Below are 12,397 nucleotides of genomic sequence, written 5' to 3'. Positions count from 1 at the left end.
AAGCCACCGTTCATAATTTGCATACTTGTCACTCTTGATTCATTGCATATCCCGGTACACTGCCGGAGGCATTCATATAGAGTCATATTTTGTTCTAAGTCTCGAGTTGTAATTGTTGAGTTGTAAGAAAAATAAAAGTGTGATGATCATCATTATTAGAGCATTGTCCCAGTGAGGAAAGAATGATGGTGACTATGATTCCCCCACAAGTCGGGATGAGACTCCGGACGAAAAATAAAAAATAAAAAAAGAGGCCAAAGAAGCCCAAATAAAAAAAGAGAAAGGCCATAAAAAAAGAAAAGGCCCAAATAAAAAAATGAGAGAAAAAGAGAGAAGGGACAATGTTACTATCCTTTTACCACACTTGTGCTTCAAAGTAGCACCATGATCTTCATAGTAGAGAGTCTCTCATGTTATCACTTTCATATACTAGTGGGAATTTTACATTATAGAACTTGGCTTGTATATTCCAATGATGGGCTTCCTCAAATTGCCCTAGGTCTTCATGAGCAAGCAAGTTGGATGCACACCCACTTAGTTTCTTTTTGAGCTTTCATATACTTATAGCTCTAGTGCATCCGTTGCATGGCAATCCCTACTCACTCACATTGATATCTATTGATGGGCATCTCCATAGCCCATTGATACGCCTAGTTGATGTGAGACTATCTTCTCCTTTTTTGTCTTCTCCACAACCACCATTCTATTCCACCTATAGTGCTATGTCCATGGCTCACGCTCATGTATTGCGTGAAGATTGAAAAAGTTCAGAAAAAGTTAGAGTATGAAACAATTGCTTGGTTTGTCATCGGGGTTGTGCATGATTTAAATACTTTGTGTGGTGAAGATAGAGCATAGCCAGACTATATGATTTTGTAGGGATAACTTTCTTTGGCCATGTTATTTTGAGAAGACATAATTGCTTTGTTAGTATGCTTGAAGTATTATTATTTTTTATGTCAATATAAACTTTTGTCTTGAATCTTTCTAATCTGAATATTCATACCACAATTAAGAAGATTTGCATTGAAATTATGCCAAGTAGCATTCCGCATCAAAAATTCTCTTTTTATCATTTACCTACTCGAGGACGAGCAGGAATTAAGCTTGGGGATGCCTGATACGTCTCCAATGTATCTATAATTTTTGATTGCTCCATGCTATATTATCTACCGTTTTGGACTATATTGGGCTTTATTTTCCACTTTTATATTATTTTTGGGACTAACCTATTAACCGGAGGCCCAGCCCAGAATTGCTGTGTTTTGCCTATTTCAGTGTTTCGGAGAAACAGAATATCAAACAGAGTCCAAGCGGAATAAAATATTCGGGAACGTGATTTTCTCACCGAACGTGATCTAGGAGACTTGGACCCTGCTCCAAGGAACAAAAGAGGCTGTCTCGAGGGTGGGGGCGCCCCCCTAGGGCGCGCCCCCTGCCTCGTGGACCCCTTGTTGCTCCTCCGGCGTACCTCTTCCTCCTATATATACACACGTACCCCCAAACGATCAGAACAGGAGCAAAAAACCTAATTCCACCGCCGCAACTTTCTGTATCCATGAGATCCCATCTTGGGGCCTATTCCGGAGCTCCGCCGGAAGAGGGCTGTCATCACAAAGGGCTTCTACATCATCATAGCCCCTCCGATGAAGTGTGAGTAGTTTACCTCAGACCTTCGGGTCCATAGTTAGTAGCTAGATGGCTTCTTCTCTCTCTTTGAATCTCAATACAAAGTTCTCCCCCTCTCTCGTGGAGATCTATTCGATGTAATCTTCTTTTTGCGGTGTGTTTGTTGAGATCGATGAATTGTGGGTTTATGATCAAGTCTATCTATGAATAATATTTGAATCTTCTCTGAATTGTTTTATGTATGATTGGTTATCTTTGCAAGTCTCTTCGAATTATCCGTTTGGTTTGGCCAACTAGATTGGTAGTTCTTGCCATGGGAGAAGTGCTTAGCTTTGGGTTCGATCTTGCAGTGTCCTTTCCCAGTGACAGAAGGGGCAGCAAGGCACGTATTGCATCGTTGCCATCGAGGATAACAAGATGGGGTTTATTTCATATTGCATGAATTTATCTCTCTACATCATGTCATCTTGCTTAAGGTGTTACTCTGTTTTTAACTTAATACTCTAGATGCATGCTAGATAGCGGTCGATGAGTGGAGTAATAGTAGTAGATGTAGGATCGTTTCGGTCTACTTGTCACGGACGTGATGCCTATATACATGATCATGCCTAGATATTCGCATAATTATGCTCAATTCTATCAATTGCTCAACAGTAATTGTTGGAAATATGCCCCAGAGGCAATAATAAAATGGTTATTATTATATTTCTTTGTTCATGATAATTGTCTATTATTCATGCTATAATTGTGTTATCCGGAAATCGTAATCCATGTGTGAATACATAGACCACAACACGTCCCTAGTAAGCCTCTAGTTGACTAGCTCGTTGATCAAAAAGATAGTCATGGTTTCCTGACTATGGACATTGGATGTCATTGATAACGGGATCACATCATTAGGAGAATGATGTGATGGACAAGACCCAATCCTAAGCATAGCTCAAAGATCGTGTAGTTCGTTTGCTGTAGCTTTTCCGAATGCCAAGTATCATTTCCTTAGACCATGAGATTGTGCAACTCTCGGATACCGTAGGAGTGCCTTGGGTGTGCCAAATGTCACAACATAACTGGGTGACTATAAGGGTACATTACAGGTATCTCTGAAAGTGTCTGTTGGGTTGACACGAATCGAGACTAGGATTTGTCACTCCGTGTGACGGAGAGGTATCTCTGAGCCCACTCGGTAATGCTTCATCATAATGAGCTCAATGTGACCAAGTGGTTGATCACGGGATCATGCATTACGGCACGTGTAAAGTGACTTGCCGGTAACGAGATTGAACGAGGTATTGGGATACCGACGATCGAATCTCGGGCAAGTAACGTACCGATTGACAAAGGGAATTGTATACGGATTGATTGAATCCTCGACATCGTGGTTCATCCGATGAGATCATCATGGAGCATGTGGGAGCCAACATGGGTATCCAGATCCCGCTATTGGTTATTGATCGAAGAGGCGTCTCGGTCATGTCTGCATGTCTCCCAAACCCGTAGGGTCTACACACTTAAGGTTCGGTGACGCTAGGGTTGTAGAGATATTAGTATGCAGTAACCCAAAAGTTGTTCGGAGTCCCGGATGAGATCTCGGACGTCATGAGGAGTTCCGGAATGGTCCGGAGGTAAAGATTTATATATAGGAATTCCAGTTTCGGCCATCGGGAAGGTTTCGGGGGTCATCGGTATTGTACTGGGACCACCGGAAGGGTCCCGGGGGTCCACGGGGTGGGGACACCTATCCCGGAGGGCCCCATGGGCTGAGTTGGGAGGGGAACCAGCCCCTAGTGGGCTGGTGCGCCCCCCCTTGGGCCTCCCCTGCGCCTAGGGTTGGGAAACCCTAGGGGTGGGGGCGCCCCCCACTTGGCTTGGCGGGGAAGCCACCCCTTGGCCGCCGCCCCCTTGGAGATCCATCTCCTACCCCCCCCCCCCCAAGGCCCCTATATAAAGAGGGGGGAGGGAGGGCAGCCGCACCCTTGCTCTTGGTGCCTCCCTCTCCCTCCATTACACCTCTCCTTCCCGCTTGCCCTTGGCGAAGCCCTGCCGGGATCCTGCTGCATCCACCACCACGCCGTCGTGCTACTGGATCTTCATCAACCTCTCCTTCCCCCTTGCTGGATCAAGAAGGAGGAGACGTCTCCCAACTGTACGTGTGTTGAACGCGGAGGTGCTGTCCGTTCGGCACTTGGTCATCGGTGATTTGGATCACGTCAAGTACGACTCCATCAACCCCGTTCTCTTGAACGCTTCCGCACGCGATCTACAAGGGTATGTAGATGCACTCCTCTCTCCCTCATTGCTAGATGACTCCATAGATTGAACTTGGTGATGCGTAGAAAATTTCAAAATTCTGCTACATTCCCCAACAGTGGCATCATGAGCTAGGTCTATGCGTAGTTACTATGCACGAGTAGAACACAAAGTAGTTGTGGGCATCGATATTGTCAATTATCTTGTCGTTACTAGTCTTATCTTGATTCGGCGGCATTGTGGGATGAAGCGGCCTGGACCGACCTTACATGTACACTTATGTGAGACTAGTTCCACCGACTGACATGCACTAGTTGCATAAGGTGGCTGGCGGGTGTCTGTCTCTCCCACTTTAGTCGGATCGGATTCGATGAACAGGGTCCTTATGAAGGGTAAATAGAAATTGGCAATTCATGTTGTGGTTTTGGCGTAGGTAAGAAACGTTCTTGCTAGAATCCTATAGCAGCCATGTAAAAGCTTGCAACAACAATTAGAGGACGTCTAACTTGTTTTTGCAGCAAGTGTTTTGTGATGTGATATGGCCAAAGGATGTGATGAATGATATATGTGATGTATGAGATGATCATGTTCTTGTAATAGGAATCACGACTTGCATGTCGATGAGTATGACAACCGGGAGGAGCCATAGGAGTTGTCTTTATTTATTTATGACTTGCGTGTCAACATAAACGTCATGTAATTACTTTACTTTATTGCTAAAGCGTTAGCCATAGTAGTAGAAGTAATAGATGACGAGACAACTTCAAGAAGACACGATGATGGAGATCATGATGATGGAGATCATGGTGTCATGCCGGTGACAATTGTTGGGGAACGTTGCAGAAAACAAAAAATTTCCTATGGTTTCACCAAGATCCATCTATGAGTTCATCTAGCAACGAGTGATCAGATGCATCTACATACCTTTGTAGATCGCGAGCGGAAGCGTTCAAAGAACGGGGATGATGTAGTCAAACACGACGTGATCCAAATCACCGGAGATCCTAGCACCGAACGGACGGCACCTCCGCGTTCAACACACGTACGGTCAGCGTGTCTCCTTCTTCTTGATCCAGCAAGGGGAGAGGAGAGGTTGAGGAAGATGGCACCAGCAGCATCATGACGGCGTGGTGATGATGGAGCTGCAGTACTCCGTCAGGGCTTCGCCAAGCGCTATGGAGGAGGAGGAGGTGTTGGAGAGAGAGAAGGAGGCAACCAAAGGCGCGGGATGAAAGCCCTCCCTCCCCCACTATATATAGGAGGGCCAAGGGGGGGGCGCCGGCCCTAGGAGATCCAATCTCCTAGGGTGGGGCGGCGGCCAAGGGGGGTTTCCCTCCCCCCCAAGGCACCTAGGAGGTGCCTTCCCCTCCTAGGACTCTTTCCCCTTGTAACCCTAGGCGCATGGGCCTCTTGGGGCTGGTGCCCTTGGCCCATGTAGGCCAAGGCGCACCCCCTACAGCCCACGTGGCCCCCCGAGACAGGTGGCCCCACCCGGTGGGCCCCCGGGACCCTTCCGGTGGTCCCGGTACAATACCGATAACCCCGAAACTTGTCCCGATGGCCGAAATAGTACTTCCTATATATAGTTCTTTACCTCCGGACCATTCCGGAACTCCTCGTGACGTCCGGGATCTCATCCGGGACTCCGAACAACATTCGGGTTACTGCATATACATATCCCTACAACCCTAGCGTCACCGAACCTTAAGTGTGTAGACCCTACGGGTTCGGGAGACATGTAGACATGACCGAGATCGCTCTCCGGTCAATAACCAATAGCGGGATCTGGATACCCATGTTGGCTCCCACATACTCCACGATGATCTCATCGGATGAACCACGATGTCGAGGATTCATGCAACCCCGTATGCAATTCCCTTTGTCAATCGGTATGTTACTTGCCCGAGATTCGATCGTCGGTATCCCAATACCTCGTTCAATCTCGTTACCGGCAAGTCACTTTACTCGTACCGTAATGCATGATCCCGTGACCAGACACTTGGTCACTTTGAGCTCATTATGATGATGCATTACCGAGTGGGCCCAGTGATACCTCTCCGTCATACGGAGTGACAAATCCCAGTCTCGATCCGTGTCAACCCAACAGACACTTTTGGAGATACCCGTAGTATACCTTTATAGTCACCCAGTTACGTTGTGATGTTTGGCACACCCAAAGCACTCCTACGGTATCCGGGAGTTACACGATCTCATGGTCTAAGGAAAAGATACTTGACATTGGAAAACTCTAGCAAACGAACTATACGATCTTGTGCTATGTTTAGGATTGGGTCTTGTCCATCACATCATTCTCCTAGTGATGTGATCTCGTTATCAATGACATCCAATGTCCATAGTCAGGAAACCATGACTATCTGTTGATCAACGAGCTAGTCAACTAGAGGCTTACTAGGGACATGTTGTTGTCTATTATTCACACATGTATTACGATTTCCGGATAACACAATTATAGCATGAATAAAGACAATTATCATAAACAAGGAAATATAATAATAATGCTTTTATTATTGCCTCTAGGGCATATTTCCAACAACAACGATGATCATGGAGCCCCGAAGATGGAGATCAAAAGGAGCAAATGATATTGGCCATATCATGTCACTATTTGATTGCATGTGATGTTTATCATGTTTTACATCTTATTTGCTTAGAACGACGGTAGCTTAAATAAGATGATCCCTCGTAATAATTTCAAGAAAGTGTTCCCCCTAACTATGCATCATTGCGAAGGTTCGTTGTTTCGAAGAACCACGTGATGATCGGGTGTGATAGATTCTAACGTTCGAATACAACGGGTGTAAGCTAGATTTACACACGCAATACACTTAGGTTGACTTGACGAGCCTAGCATGTACAGACATGGCCTCGGAACACGGAAGACCAAAAGGTCAAGCATGAGTCGTATAGAAGATACGATCAACATGAAGATGTTCACCGATGTTGGCTAGTCCGTCTCACGTGATGATCGGACACGGCCTAGTTAACTCGGATCATGTTTCACTTAGATGACTGGAGGGATGTCTATCTGAGTGGGAGTTCATTGAATAATTTGATTAGATGAACTTAATTATCATGAACTTAGTCTAAAATCTTTACAATATGTCTTGTAGATCAAATGGCCCACGTTGTCCTCAACTTCAACGCATTCCTAGAGAAAACCAAGCTGAAAGACGATGGCAGCAACTATATGGACTGGGTCCGGAACCTGAGGATCATCCTCATAGCTGCCAAGAAAGATTATGTCCTAGAAGCACCGCTAGGTGACGCACCTGTCCCAGAGAACCAAGATGTTATGAATGCTTGGCAGTCACGTGCTGATGATTACTCCCTCGTTCAGTGCGGCATGCTTTACATCTTAGAACCGGGGCTCCAAAAGCGTTTTGAGAGACGCGGAGCATATGAGATGTTTGAAGAGCTGAAAATGGTTTTTCAAGCTCATGCCCGGGTCGAGAGATATGAAGTCTCCGACAAGTTCTTCAGCTGTAAGATGGAGGAAAATAGTTCTGTCAGTGAGCACATACTCAAAATGTCTGGGTTGCATAACCGCTTGACTCAACTAGGAGTTAATCTCCCGGATGACGCGGTCATTGACAGAATCCTTCAGTCGCTTCCACCAAGCTACAAGAGCTTTGTGATGAACTTCAATATGCAGGGGATGGAAAAGACCATTCCTGAGGTATATTCAATGCTGAAATCAGCAGAGGTGGAAATCAAAAAGGAACATCAAGTGTTGATGGTGAATAAAACCATTAAGTTCAAGAAAGGCAAGGGTAAGAACTTCAAGAAGGACGGCAAGGGAGTTGCCGTGCCCGGTAAGCAAGCTGCCGGGAAGAAGCCAAAGAATGGACCCAAGCCCGAGACTGAGTGTTTTTATTGCAAGGGAAGTGGTCACTGGAAGCGGAACTGACCCAAATACTTAGCGGACAAGAAGGCCGGCAACACTAAAGGTATATGTGATATACATGTAATTGATGTGTACCTTACCAGTACTTGTAGTAGCTCCTGGGTATTTGATACCGGTGCGGTTGCTCACATTTGTAACTCAAAGCAGGAGCTGCGGAATAAACGGAGACTGGCGAAGGACGAGGTGACGATGCGCGTCGGGAATGGTTCCAAGGTCGATGTGATCGCCGTTGGCACGCTGCCTCTACATTTACCTATGGGATTAGTTTTAAACCTCAATAATTGTTATTTAGTGCCAGCTTTGAGCATGAACATTGTATCAGGATCTCGTTTAATTCGAGATGGCTACTCATTTAAATCCGAGAATAATGGTTGTTCTATTTATATGAGAGATATGTTTTATGGTCATGCTCCATTGGTGAATGGTTTATTCTTAATGAATCTCGAGCGTAATGTTACACATATTCATAGTGTGAATACCAAAAGATGTAAGGTTGACAATGATAGTCCCACATACTTGTGGCACTGCCGCCTTGGTCACATAGGTGTCAAACGCATGAAGAAGCTCCATGCAGATGGACTTTTAGAGTCTCTTGATTACGAATCATTTGACACGTGCAAACCATGCCTCATGGGTAAAATGACCAAGACTCCGTTCTCAGGAACAATGGAGTGAGCAACCAACTTATTGGAAATCATACATACTGATGTGTGCGGTCCAATGAGTGTTGAGCCTCGCGGTGACTATTGTTATGTTCTCACCCTCATTGATGACTTGAGTAGATATGGGTATGTCTACTTAATGAAACACAAGTCTGAGACTTTTGAAAAGTTCAAGGAATTTCAGAGTGAGGTTGAGAATCAACGTGATAGAAAAATCAAGTTCTTGCGATCAGATCGTGGGGGAGAATACTTGAGTCACGAATTTGGCACACACTTAAGAAAATGTGGAATAGTTTCACAACTCACGCCGCCTGGAACACCTCAGCGTAATGGTGTGTCCGAACGTCGTAATCGCACTCTATTAGATATGGTGCGATCTATGATGTCTCTTACCGATTTACCGCTGTCATTTTGGGGCTATGCTTTAGAGACTGTCGCATTCACTTTAAATAGGGCTCCGTCGAAATCCGTTGAGACGACACCGTATGAAATATGGTTTGGGAAGAAACCTAAGCTGTCGTTTCTAAAAGTTTGGGGATGCGATGCTTATGTCAAGAAACTTCAACCAGAAAAGCTCGAACCCAAATCGGAAAAATGCATCTTCATAGGATACCCTAAAGAAACTATTGGGTATACCTTCTACCTCAGATCCGAAGGCAAGATCTTTGTTGCCAAGAATGGGTCCTTTCTAGAGAAAGAGTTTCTCTCGAAAGAAATAAGTGGGAGGAAAGTAGAACTTGATGAAGTATTACCTCTTGAACCGGTAAGTGGCGCAGCTCAAGAAAATGTTCCTGAGGTGCCTGCACCGACTAGAGAGGAAGTTGATGATGATGATCATGAAACTTCAGATCAAGTTGCTACTGAACTTCGTAGGTCCACGAGGACACGTTCCGCACCAGAGTGGTACGGCAACCTTGTCTTGGAAATCATGTTGTTAGACAATGGTGAACCTTCGAACTATGAAGAAGCGATGGCGAGCCCGGATTCCGACAAATGGCTGGAAGCCATGAAATCCGAGATAGGATCCTTGTATGAAAACGAAGTATGGACTTTGACTGACTTGCCCGATGATCAGCGAGCCATAGAAAATAAATGGATCTTTAAGAAGAAGACAGACGCGGATGGTAATGTGACCATCTATAAAGCTCGGCTTGTCGCTAAGGGTTATCGACAAGTTCAAGGGGTTGACTACGATGAGACTTTCTCACCCGTAGCGAAGCTGAAGCCCGTCCGAATCATATTAGCAATTGCCGCATTCTATGATTATGAGATATGGCAAATGGACGTCAAAACGGTATTCCTTAATGGTTTCCTTAAGGAAGAATTGTATATGATGCAGCCGGAAGGTTTTGTCGACCCTAAGAGTGCTGACAAGGTGTGCAAGCTCCAACGCTCGATTTATGGGCTGGTGCAAGCATCTCGGAGTTGGAACATTCGTTTTGATGAGATGATCAAAGCGTTTCGGTTTACGCAGACTTATGGAGAAGCCTGCATTTACAAGAAAGTGAGTGGGAGCTCTGTAGCATTTCTCATATTGTATGTGGATGACATACTGTTGATGGGAAATGATATAGAATTCTTGGAAAGCATAAAGGCCTACTTGAACAAGTGTTTTTCAATGAAGGACCTTGGAGAAGCTGCTTATATATTAGGCATCAAGATTTATAGAGATAGATCGAGACGCCTCATTGGTCTTTCACAGAGTACGTACCTTGACAAGATATTGAAGAAGTTCAAAATGGATCAGTCAAAGAAGGGGTTCTTGCCTGTATTGCAAGGTACGAGATTGAGCACGGCTCAATGCCCGACCACGGTAGAAGATAGAGAAAAGATGAGTGTCGTCCCCTATGCCTCGGCCATAGGGTCTATCATGTATGCTATGCTGTGTACCAGACCTGATGTAAACCTTGCCGTAAGTTTGGTAGGAAGGTACCAAAGTAATCCCGGCATGGAACACTGGACAGCGGTCAAGAATATCCTGAAGTACCTAAAAAGGACTAAGGAAATGTTTCTCCTTTATGGAGGTGACGAAGAGCTCGTCGTAAAGGGTTACGTCGATGCTAGCTTTGACACGGATCTGGAAGACTCTAAGTCACAAACCGGATATGTGTATATTTTGAATGGTGGGGCAGTAAGCTGGTGCAATTGCAAGCAAAGCGTTGTGGCGGGATCTACATGTGAAGCGGAGTACATGGCAGCCTCGGAGGCAGCACAAGAAGCAGTCTGGGTGAAGGAGTTCATTACCGACCTAGGAGTCATACCCAATGCGTCGGGCCCGATGACTCTATTCTGTGACAACACTGGAGCTATTGCCCTTGCCAAGGAGCCCAGGTTTCACAGGAAGACCAGGCATATCAAGCGTCGCTTCAACTCCATTCGTGAAAGTGTTCAAAATGGAGACATAGAGATTTGTAAAGTACATACGGACCTGAATGTGGCAAATCCGTTGACTAAACCTCTCCCTAGAACAAAACATGATCAACACCAGAACTGCATGGGTGTTCGATTCATCAAAATGTAACTAGAATATTGACTCTAGTGCAAGTGGGAGACTATTGGAAATATGCCCTAGAGGCAATAATAAAATGGTTATTATTATATTTCTTTGTTCATGATAATTGTCTATCATTCATGCTATAATTGTGTTATTCGGAAATCGTAATACATGTGTGAATACATAGACCACAACACGTCCCTAGTAAGCCTCTAGTTGACTAGCTTGTTGATCAAAAAGATAGTCATGGTTTCCTAACTATGGACATTGGATGTCATTGATAACGGGATCACATCATTAGGAGAATGATGTGATGGACAAGACCCAATCCTAAGCATAGCTCAAAGATCGTGTAGTTCGTTTGCTGTAGCTTTTCCGAATGTCAAGTATCATTTCCTTAGACCATGAGATTGTGCAACTCCCGGGTACCGTAGGAGTGCCTTGGATGTGCCAAACATCACAACATAACTGGGTGACTATAAAGGTACATTACAGATATCTCCGAAAGTGTCTATTGGGTTGACACGAATCGAGACTGGGATTTGTCACTCCGTGTGACGGAGAGGTATCTCTGGGCCCACTCGGTAATGCATCATCATAATGAGCTCAATGTGACCAAGTGGTTGATCACGGGATCATGCATTACAGCACGAGTAAAGTGACTTGCCGGTAACGAGATTGAACGAGGTATTGGGATACCGACGATCGAGTCTCGGGCAAGTAACGTACCGATTGACAAAGGGAATTGTATACGGATTGATTGAATCCTCGACATCATGGTTCATCCGATGAGATCATCGTGGAGCATGTGGGAGCCAACATGGGTATCCAGATCCCGCTGTTGGTTATTGACCGGAGAGGCGTCTCGGTCATGTCTGCACGTCTCCCGAACCCGTAAGGTCTACACACTTAAGGTTCGGTGACGCTAGGGTTGTAGAGATATTAGTATGCAGTAACCCGAAAGTTGTTCGGAGTCCCGGATGAGATCCTGGACGTCACGAGGAGTTCCAGAATGGTCCGGAGGTAAATATTTATATATAGGAAGTCCAGTTTCGGCCATCGGGAAGGTTTCAGGGGTCATCGGTATTGTACCGGGACCACCGGAAGGGTCCCGGGGGTCCACCGGGTGGGGTCACCTATCCCGGAGGGCCCCATGGGCTGAGTTGGTAGGGGAACCAGACCCTAGTGGGCTGGTGTGCCCCCCCTTGGGCCTCACCTGCGCCTAGGGTTGGGAAACCCTAGGGGTGGGGGCGCCCCCCACTTGGCTTGGGGGGGAAGCCACCCCTTGGCCGCCGCCCCCTTGGAGATCCATCTCCTAGGGCCGGCGCCCCCCCCCAAGGCCCCTATATAAAGAGGGGGGAGGGCAGCCGCACCCTTGCTCTTGGCGCCTCCCTCTCCCTCCATTACACCTCTCCTCCCCGCTTGCGCTTGGTGAAGCCC

The sequence above is a fragment of the Triticum urartu genome, chromosome 2 (genome assembly GCF_003073215.2).
Source record: "Triticum urartu cultivar G1812 chromosome 2, Tu2.1, whole genome shotgun sequence".
NCBI lineage: Eukaryota > Viridiplantae > Streptophyta > Magnoliopsida > Poales > Poaceae > Triticum > Triticum urartu.
The sequence above is the reverse complement of the archived record's forward strand: the minus strand, read 5'-3'. Positions refer to the sequence as shown.